This window comes from Erythrolamprus reginae, chromosome 3 (genome assembly GCF_031021105.1).
Source record: "Erythrolamprus reginae isolate rEryReg1 chromosome 3, rEryReg1.hap1, whole genome shotgun sequence".
NCBI classification, from domain to species: domain Eukaryota; kingdom Metazoa; phylum Chordata; class Lepidosauria; order Squamata; family Dipsadidae; genus Erythrolamprus; species Erythrolamprus reginae.
Window position 1 is genome coordinate 3,461,007 of NC_091952.1, and position 9,811 is coordinate 3,470,817.

Consider the following 9,811-nt stretch of genomic DNA (forward strand, 5'->3'; position numbering starts at 1 on the left):
ATGGGGCCTCTTTAGGAATCTCCTGGGAGGAAACAGGGCTGGAAAAGGTGGGGAGAAGCCTCCATGGGGCCTCTTTAGGAATCTCCTGGGAGGAAACAGGGCCGGAAAAGGCGGGGAGAAGCCTCCGTGGGGCCTCTCTAGGAATCTCCTGGGAGGAAACATGGCCTCCACCCTCCCTGTGGTTTCCCCAATCGCATGCAATATGCGAGTCTACGGAGAGGGGAGGCATACAAATCTAATAAATAAATAAATAAATAAATTTGCTTGTGACATTGATTCCTATGGGAAAAATTGCTTCTTACAAACTTTTCTACTTAAGAACCTGGTCACGGAACGAATTAAGTTCGTAAGTAGATGTACCACTGTATACTGTATTCATGACAAACTAGATAACAGGAAGAAAAATAATAATTAATAATTGTTTATTATATTTATTATATATAGATATAATTTATATATATATCTATGAAAATCTACAAAAACATATAATTTATTATATATAATTATTAATTATTATATAATAATTAATAATTATTAAGAATAAACAAGATTGTTTCAAAACCCTCTGCTAATAAAATGTTGCTGTAAACCATTCATAGAAAATTTACCATGGCTGTCTATTTTCACTTAAATTAGCAAAGACCTGGGCAAGGAAGCAAGGACCCAACTATTTGCAATAAAAAAAAGAAGCAAACCCAAATTTAACTGAAGATTATTGTTTTTTTAAAAAAACATTGAAAATGTTTAAACATTGAAAACATTGCTAGACAGGGCATCCATATTGGGTGTTTATCTATAGCAGGAGTCTCCAAACTTAGCAACTTTAAGGCTTTGTGTACTTCAACTCCCAGAATTCCTTAGCTGGCCATGGGGAATTCTGGGAGTTGAAGTCTTAAAGCTGTCAAGGACAAAGACTTCTAATCTACAGCTCTATGCAGATGATCTTTAGAATCAAGATGAGCCTTTCATCCAGCGCTGCATTGGCAGCAGGAACAAAGCCTTTGGCGGGTGTTTTATGGCTCGGCGCATGAGATTCGTGGATGGGCTGCGGTGTTGAGCCCATTCAGAAAATCGTAGGACTTCCAAGATCAAATTTGGTGTAGTGGATGGGCTCAGCCTTTCTGCCTGCCAATCTACCCCCTCCCGGCCAAATTTAAAAGCTGTTTTATTAGTTCTCAAGTTCTGAAAATTGGCTTTCCATCTAGGAATAATTTTCTGCCAATCTCTGTCCTGCCACAAGGCTCAAGCCAAGGAAGCATGCTACTATTACTATGACAATCATTAAGTGTGGTACCACATGATTCTTGACAAATGTATCTTTTCTTTCATGTACACTGAGAGCATCCGCACCAAAGACGAATTCCTTGTGTGTCCAATAACACTTGACCAATAAAGAATTCTATTCTATTCTATTCTATTCCTAATTTCTATTCTATCCTATCCTATCCGATTCTATCCCTTGTTTCTTTTCTGTTCTATTCTATTCTATTTTCTATCCTATCCCATCCCATCCTATCTATCCCATCCCATCCCATGTCCGATTCTATTCCTAATTTCTATTCTATTCTATTCAACCCCTTCAGCAGCAGCTAAAAAAGCCAACACAATCCTAAACTGCATCAACAGGGGGATACACTCCAAGACCAGGGAAGTCTTAATACCACTCTACTACGCCCTGGTCCGACCACACCTGGAGTACTGTATTCAGTTCTGGTCACCACACTTCAAAAGAGACATTGAAACTCTGGAGAAGGTGCAAAAAAGAGCAACCAAGATGATTAAGGGACTGGAAACCAAGACTTACGAAGAGAGACTGAGGGAACAGGGCATGGATAGCCTAGAGAAAAGGAGGGCCAGAGCGGACATGATAGCAGTCTACAGGTATATGAGGGTGAAGTAGACCCAGAGACAGGGTTTTGAGCAATCGGTACTTTTATTCAGCTCAGAGAATAAGTGACAGCTCAGCAAGGTAAAGTGACAATTCAGTGAGTACCGACTGACTCTGCCTGGAGAAACCGCTCCTTTTATATATTTGCGGTTCCCGCCAAAGCTAGAGCCGGCCGCGTCTGAGCCAATCAGGAGCGACTTCCTGCTTGGGCTCAGACAGCGCTGAAAGAGGAACAAACTATTTACAGAGTTACAAGGTAGCCATTACAGGATACAACACCCCTCCCCTCATAGTTGGACACATCCATCAAGAAAGCCATGTGACAAAGTCGTCCAATCGGTGGGGCCTCTGAGGAGCTCGCGCTGACCTGCGCAGTTCAATTTCTCCTTCGCCACCGACTGTGGAGGATGGCTCGCCGCTGTTCTCCCGGTGTGGCGGACTTGGCCTGGCGGGCCCAACGAAGGCTTCGGAGGACGAGGATGGTTCGGCGTCGCTGGATGGTTCCCCCTGGCCCGATAAGTCTCTTTGCGTGTCTCTTATTTCGGGCAATGTACTAAAGTCTGTTGAAGGGGGAGAGTCCATGTCAGCGGTTTGTGGCAATTGATTTTCTGTTCGCTTCCGAATGTGGTCTATGTGTCGTTTCCACAAACGACCATCCTCTAGTTTAACAACATAGGTCTTAGGTGCATTTTGCTTAACAATAATTCCCTTCATCCAGTTTACATTTCCATCAAAACTTTTTACATATACATTTTGTCCCAAATACATTTCTCTTTCAGGTTTTGTACACATTTGGTTATTATTAACACAGAACCTTGGGTTTAACCTGTCTAGTGGTGACCTCAACTTCCTTCCCATCAATAACTCTGCAGGGCTTACATGTGTGTGCGAGTTAGGGGTAATGTGTTGGGTGAGTAAGAATTGGTCCAAGTTCTGTTGCACATCCCCAGGGCCTGACCTGCGCAATGCCTCCTTTGCCACCCGTACGTAACGTTCTGCCAATCCGTTAGCCCAGGGCGAATAAGGCGAGATGAGGGCATGCCTGACCCCTAGGCCATCTAGGAACAATTCGAATTGCCTGGCTGTTAGCTGTGGCCCATTGTCAGACACTAAGAGATCTGGGCACCCATGGGATGCAAACAGTCTGCTCAATACCTTGATAGTGGCACTTGTGGTTATGTTGTTCATTGCTATTATTTCCAACCATTTGGAGAAGGCATCAACCACTATTAAAAAATACTGAGACCCCACTGGGCCAGCAAAATCAATGTGGATTCTAGACCAAGGACCAGCAGGCTGTTCCCACTCAGCCGGAGTTGTTTTGGGGGGACTGGGCCGTGACTCTTGGCACGGATCACACTTTGAAACCCAACTTTCAATATCAGCATCCAGCCCTGGCCACCATAAATGCCCCCTTGCCAGGCTCTTCATCCTGACAATCCCAGGATGACCCACATGTAACATTTTGAGTACCTTTCCCCTTAGGCTTTTGGGGATGATCACTCTATCCCCCCACAGCAAACAACCTTTTACATACGATAACTCAAGTCTCTTGTTTTTAAAATCACACAATTCAGGTTTCACAACATCATTTTGCCATCCCTTTAGAACACAGTTCACCACTTGTTTAAGGATTTGATCTTGCTGCGTGTGTGCAGCTACCTCTTTTGCTGTGGTTAGTGGGTTTTCCTCGAGTTCTATCATTAACACATCTGTGGAAGGAACAGGGTCTTCCACTAAGTCTGTTATGGGGCATCTGCTGAGACCGTCTGCATGATTGATTTCCTTCCCCCCCTTGTGGGTGAGCTCATACTGATACCCTGAGAGGAAAAGAGCCCATCTGATTAGTCTTGGAGACATAAAAGGTGGAGTGGGCTTGTTGGGGGCTAGCAGGCCTAGTAGGGGTTTGTGGTCAGTGACTAGCTCAAAGCTTCTTCCAAATATGTAATTGTGAAACTTCTTTACCCCTGCCACTAATGCTAGAGCCTCCTTGTCTAACTGGCTATAATTCCTTTCTGTGCTGGTCATGGTTCTTGAAAAAAATGCTATTGGGGCCTCTGTCTTATTAGGTAGAACGTGAGCTAGGACTCCTCCTATGCCGTACGGCGAAGCGTCGCACGTGAGCCTAATGGGTAGTGAAGCACTATATTGGACTACTACACTTTTAGAAGTTAATAAATTTTTTATTTGAGAAAAAGCTTCACGTTCAGTTTTCCCCCATGTCCAGCGGGCTTCCTTCTGGAGTAAACGATGGAGAGGCTCTGCTACTGTTGCCTTCTGCTTTAAAAAAACGGAATAAAAATTAAGGAGGCCCAAAAATGCCTGCAACTCATTCTTATCTCGTGGCTCTGGGGCTTCTCTAATTGCTCTCAGCTTCTCTGTTGTGGGGTGGATACCTTCCTTATCTATTTTATATCCTAGGAATTCTATACTGTTGGTTCCCCAGACACATTTATCAGGCTTGATTCTTAAACCTTTGTCCTGTAACCTCTTAAGTACTTCCCTTATTCTTTTGTTTACTTGTTCCTGGTTTTCCCCTGCAATTAAGATGTCATCAAAGTATGGAATGGCCCCATTTACCCCTGACAATAGGCGTTCCATAATGCTCTGGAATATTCCTGGGGCTATGCTTACCCCAAACTGTAACCTCGTGCATTTGAAAGCCCCCCTGTGCGTTACAATTGTTTGAGCGTTTGCTGTTTGTTCATCGACCGGAAGTTGCTGGTAAGCTTGCGCCAGGTCGATCTTTGCGAACCTTTTCCCCTCCCCCAGGGAGTGTAGCAGTTGTTGCACAACCGGGATGGGGTAGGGGTGGTGTTGGAGTGCCTTGTTTAGGGTCGATTTGTAATCAGCGCAAACTCTTAAAGAGCCATCTGGCTTCAGAGGGGTAACTACGGGAGTTTCCCATGGCCCCTGCTCCACAGGGACCAAAATACCTTGGCTAATGAGTTTGTCCAGCTGTATGTCTAGTTTGGGGAGGAGCGGCAGGGGGACCCTGCGAGGTTTTAGTCTGATCGGTGGGACCTTGGGGTCAATAGAGAAAGATATAGGGGGCCCCTTATACAATCCCAGTGTGGGGCTGAACACTTCAGGGAACTCTTTCACAAAGTTAGGCATATCATAACAGTTTACATTACACACACCCGAAATCTCGATCCCCAGTGGTTCCATCCATGCTAAACCCAGAAGAGAGTGCTTGGCCCCTGTTACAATAAGCATGGGAAGGGTACATTTAACATTCTTGAATGCGATAGGTACATTTGCTGTTCCCAAGACCGAGATTACTCCCCCCTGAAAGTCTCTAATCACCAAAGAGGTTTGATTTAGGTCAGCCTTAGATACATTAGGCATATACAGTTTAAATTTTTCCCAGGGCATGATGGTATATCTAGAGCCCGTATCCAGCTCCATTGAGCAAGGTTGGTTATTGAGTAACAGTGATATAACAATTTTAGCCCCTTTTTTGGTTGCCGTGTTATTCACGGAAAATTGAGAGTTACCTCTATAGTAGTCGCGGTTAGCGGTTGAGTAGTTCCTTTGACCCGCGTTGCGGAATGGTCTCCTTTCTCGCGCTTGGGGGGTCTGGTTTTGAGGTCGCTGGTATTGCGGTGTGGCAAATGTTTCCTCTGGCGCTGTTGCTCTGCATGCGATGGCGATGTGGCCTCTCCGGTTGCAACGGCGGCATGTAGCGTCTCGGAAGGGGCATCGATGGCGCTGGTGATTTCCCCGGCAGCCCGCGCAGGGGGCTGGGTGAGTAGCTCTCAGGTGTCTCGGCTGGTCTTGCACCAGGAGGCAGTTGTCTCCGCTGGGAATTTGTTGGCTGTTGTCTGTTTCCACGGCGCTGGGAGACGCGGAGTCGATTTTTGCAATGAGTTCTCGCCTTCCGTGCTCTTTCAATTCTCTCGCCGCTGCGTCGGCTGCTTCTGCGGTTTGCGCCAGTTTAATCACGGTTTGTAGGCTCGGCTCTTCTTCGATGAGGAGTTTATTTCTCACCGTGCTGCTTTTCATGCCGAAAACCAAGGCGTCGGTGAGGCGAGCTTCCGGGTCTTTAAACTTGCATTGAGCAAGTACCGTTCGAAGCCGCGTTGTAAACTGGCTGATCGACTCGGTTTCCCTCTGAGCCATCATGTGGAATTGATGCCGAAAAACCATGGCTGGTTTGGTCGGCTTGAAATGGCTCGCCAGTTTTTGTTGTAGGACGTCCCACGCTGTGGCTCTTGCTTGTTCCGGTTCGGTGAGAGTTTGGGCAAGTCTACGGATTTCTGCGCCGCAGTAGTTAAGGAAAATAGCCCGTCTGCGATCGGCTTCGGCGTCCTGCATTCCCGCCGCCTCGAGGAAGATCTCGAAGGTGGCCATGTACTCGTCCCATGTCGATTTCTCGGGATCGAAGAGTTCCGGAGCCTGGCCGATCTGGATTTTGTCCATGTTGCACGCGAAGTTTCTTCCGTCCGTTCGTCGCCAGTGAAGTAGACCCAGAGACAGGGTTTTGAGCAATCGGTAATTTTATTCAGCTCAGAGAATAAGTGACAGCTCAGCAAGGTAAAGTGACAATTCAGCGAGTACCGACTGACTCTGCCTGGAGAAACCGCTCCTTTTATATATTTGCGGTTCCCGCCAAAGCTAGAGCCGGCCGCGTCTGAGCCAATCAGGAGCGACTTCCTGCTTGGGCTCAGACAGCGCTGAAAGAGGAACAAACTATTTACAGAGTTACAAGGTAGCCATTACAGGATACAACAGAGGGGATGTCACAGAGAGGAGGGGATCACTTTATTCTTCAGGGCACCAGAGGGCCAGATGAGGAACAATGGCTGGAAGCTGACCAAGGAGAGATTCAACATGGAGATAAGGAGGAACTTCCTGACGGTCAGAGCGATCAACCAATGGAACAACCTACCAGCGGATGTTGTGAACTCCAACACTCTGGACATTTTTAAGAGAAGATTGAACTGCCACTTGACTGGTGTACTATAGGGTTCCTGCTTGGGCAGGGGGTTGAACTCGATGGCCTTCATGGTCCCTTTCAACTCTAACAATCAATCAATCAATAAATATCCAGGGAGAGGTTACACCAGATCAGGAATAAAACAACAATCTTTCTCGCATTACATAAGGATAAATCTCTCAGGGTATTCTGGGCAGCTGTTCATTTTAATGCTTCCACATTTATACTTTTATCTCATGGTAAAGCCACCAGTCTATTGAAAACAAGCAGCGGGTCAAATTCATAAATTAAAGAATTTTTTTTTTATCCCTCTATTAACCCTGTCCAATTTGAGCCCAGGTTCGCTGGAGTCCAGAAAAGTCGCATGGCGACAAGACAGGCTGACCATCCATGAGATCGTATTGTACGCCAATGACTTTGTGACGGCTTCCTGGCACAAACCAGCTGGACCCGGTTTGCTGGTGAGCAGCAGAATCCGTACATGACATGATAGACCCCAACAGCTGCCTTCGCACAACACCGCTAAGCATGTCAGCTAAACATCCAACAATTTTAAAAAAAAGAAAATATAATCTTTATTGAATAAAACTAAGGGAGGGGATACATAAAGCAAAAGGACTATGCAAATATTGGTACAAATGTATATGAATTTAGAGTATACAGTTATAAATCAAAATACACGCTTACATATATAAGAGGAAATAAAGCGAAAGAGAGAGAAAGAGAAAGAAGGGAGAGGAAAGGGGAGAGGAAAGATTAAGAATTTAAAAGAAGAAGAAGAAAAGAGATAAATTCATATCATAATAATTTATCAGATGTCGTAAATAGTGTCAACTTATCTGTTGACCTGATTACAGTTTTTAAGATCTTTACTATCAGTGCAGATGAAAGTTTTGAGTTTCTAAACTTGGGTTAGAGTTTCAATTTTGTCCTTTTGAATTTGTCCGTCCTTTTATCAATGATTCCTAATCATTATTTTATAAGTTCGTGGGATAGTTGTTTGGGTGACGGGTAAGAGGATCACGATGGAGTTGTATCTTGTCTTTTCTCCAGCCAGATGTACCATTTATTCCACGCTTTGTAGAACTCTGGATTCCTCTTTGTTCTGTAGTTCAAGGGTCATTTGAAAAAAATAAAAAATAAAAGATCAAACAGTTGAGTTTGCAGGTCAGACACATTGGGTAGCTTATGGCTCCAGGAGGTGGTTTCGGATTGGTTCTATAGCACCAATAGCGAACCACGGGTGATGTCACAATGATGTCACCAAACCAGATCCCTTTTTTACGTCATTCAATTTATTACGCTGACCACTGCTGCAGGAACTCTGGGCCAATTAGCAGTTGCTGGACAACCCAAGGCCAAAGATCAGAGTTACGTTCAGTTGCCACAACATAGCTAACCAAGAACCGGCTATCTATGGCAGACTGAATTTTTTCAGGATTTTCCTGGCAATTTTTGGCTTCTTAATAAAGGAAATACAACAACAACAACAACAACAACAACAGCAAGCACAAGCAATGAGCAAACCACCTTCCACCGAGCAGCATTTAAACTTAACAAATTTACTATGCTGGTACCTCTACCTAAGAATGCCTCTACTTACAAACTTTTCTAGATAAGAACCAGGTATTCAAGATTTTTTTGCCTCTTCTCAAGAACTATTTTCCATTTATAAACCCGAGCCTCCGAAACTGTAATGAGAAAAGGCAGGGAGAAGCCTCTGTGGGGCCTCTCTAGGAATCTCCTGGGAGGAGACAGGGCCAGAAAAGGTAGGGAAAAGCCTCCATGGGGCCTCTCTAGGAATCTCCTGGGAGGAAACAGGGCCAGAAAAGGCAGGGAAAAGCCTCCGTGGGGCCTCTCCAGGAATCTCCTGAGAGGACACAGAGCCTCTACCCTTATTTATTCCTATGGGGAAAATCGCTTCTTCTGACAAACTTTTCTACTTAAGAACCTGGTCACGGAACGAATTAGGTTCGGAAGTAGAGATACCACTGTATATTATTATTATTGTTATTATTATTGTTATTGTTGCTATTGCTATTGCTACTACTGCTGCTGCTGCTGCTGCTGCTACTACAGTGTACTACTACTACTACTACTATTATTATTATTATTATTATTATTATTATTATTATTATTATTAAAACAACTTATTAAAGTTGTTTGTTTGCTGAGATGGGTAGCTATAGAAATCAATTAATCAAACAAACAAACAAACAAATAAGATATGATTTATGAAATACTGTACTTTTAAAAAAATATTTCAAAAAGCAAAACAAACTCAGAAAAGGTTTTTTTGTAACGGTAGGAAGCACTTTGTAACAGAAAAAAACTGACTTCCACTTTCTCTTTACCCCTTTCTCCAAAATGGGCTTGGCTACACAATCAGCCTCGTGCAGCATTGCCTAGGTAAACAACCCACTTGTTGAATATACAATTCAAGGCATTGTGTAAACACGCCAAAGAGGTTAACCAAGGTCAAGTGTCCTGCGGAAATGCAATGTGTGATTTTTACAGGGATGGGGGGAGTTTTCCAGCTTCCCCCCAACTGACTCAAAGGAAGCTGGAAGGTCGGCCCTCCACAATTCCACAGTGGGTGGGTGGGGTTGGGCTTCACGCGGTGGAAAGGACTTGGGGGCCTGGAAGCCCCATCCAAATGGCCGGCTTCATCTCAATTTAATTTATTTTATTCATTTATTAGATTTGTATGCCGCCCCTCTCCAAAAACTCAATGCCTTAAATAAGCCCCAGAGGGGGTCGGCAAAGAGAAGAGGCCGGTTATATATATATATATATATGTATACTTGGGGGGGACACACAGAGATGGTATCCCCCAGCAACCCCTCCAGCAGAAAAGTCCAGATTTCTAAGAGAGAAGGGCAGAGAGGGATGATAAGACGGATGGATGGGTGGGTGAATGGATGGATAATAGATAATAGAGATGGATAGGGAGGGGGCGAGAAAGATGGATATTTGATTGA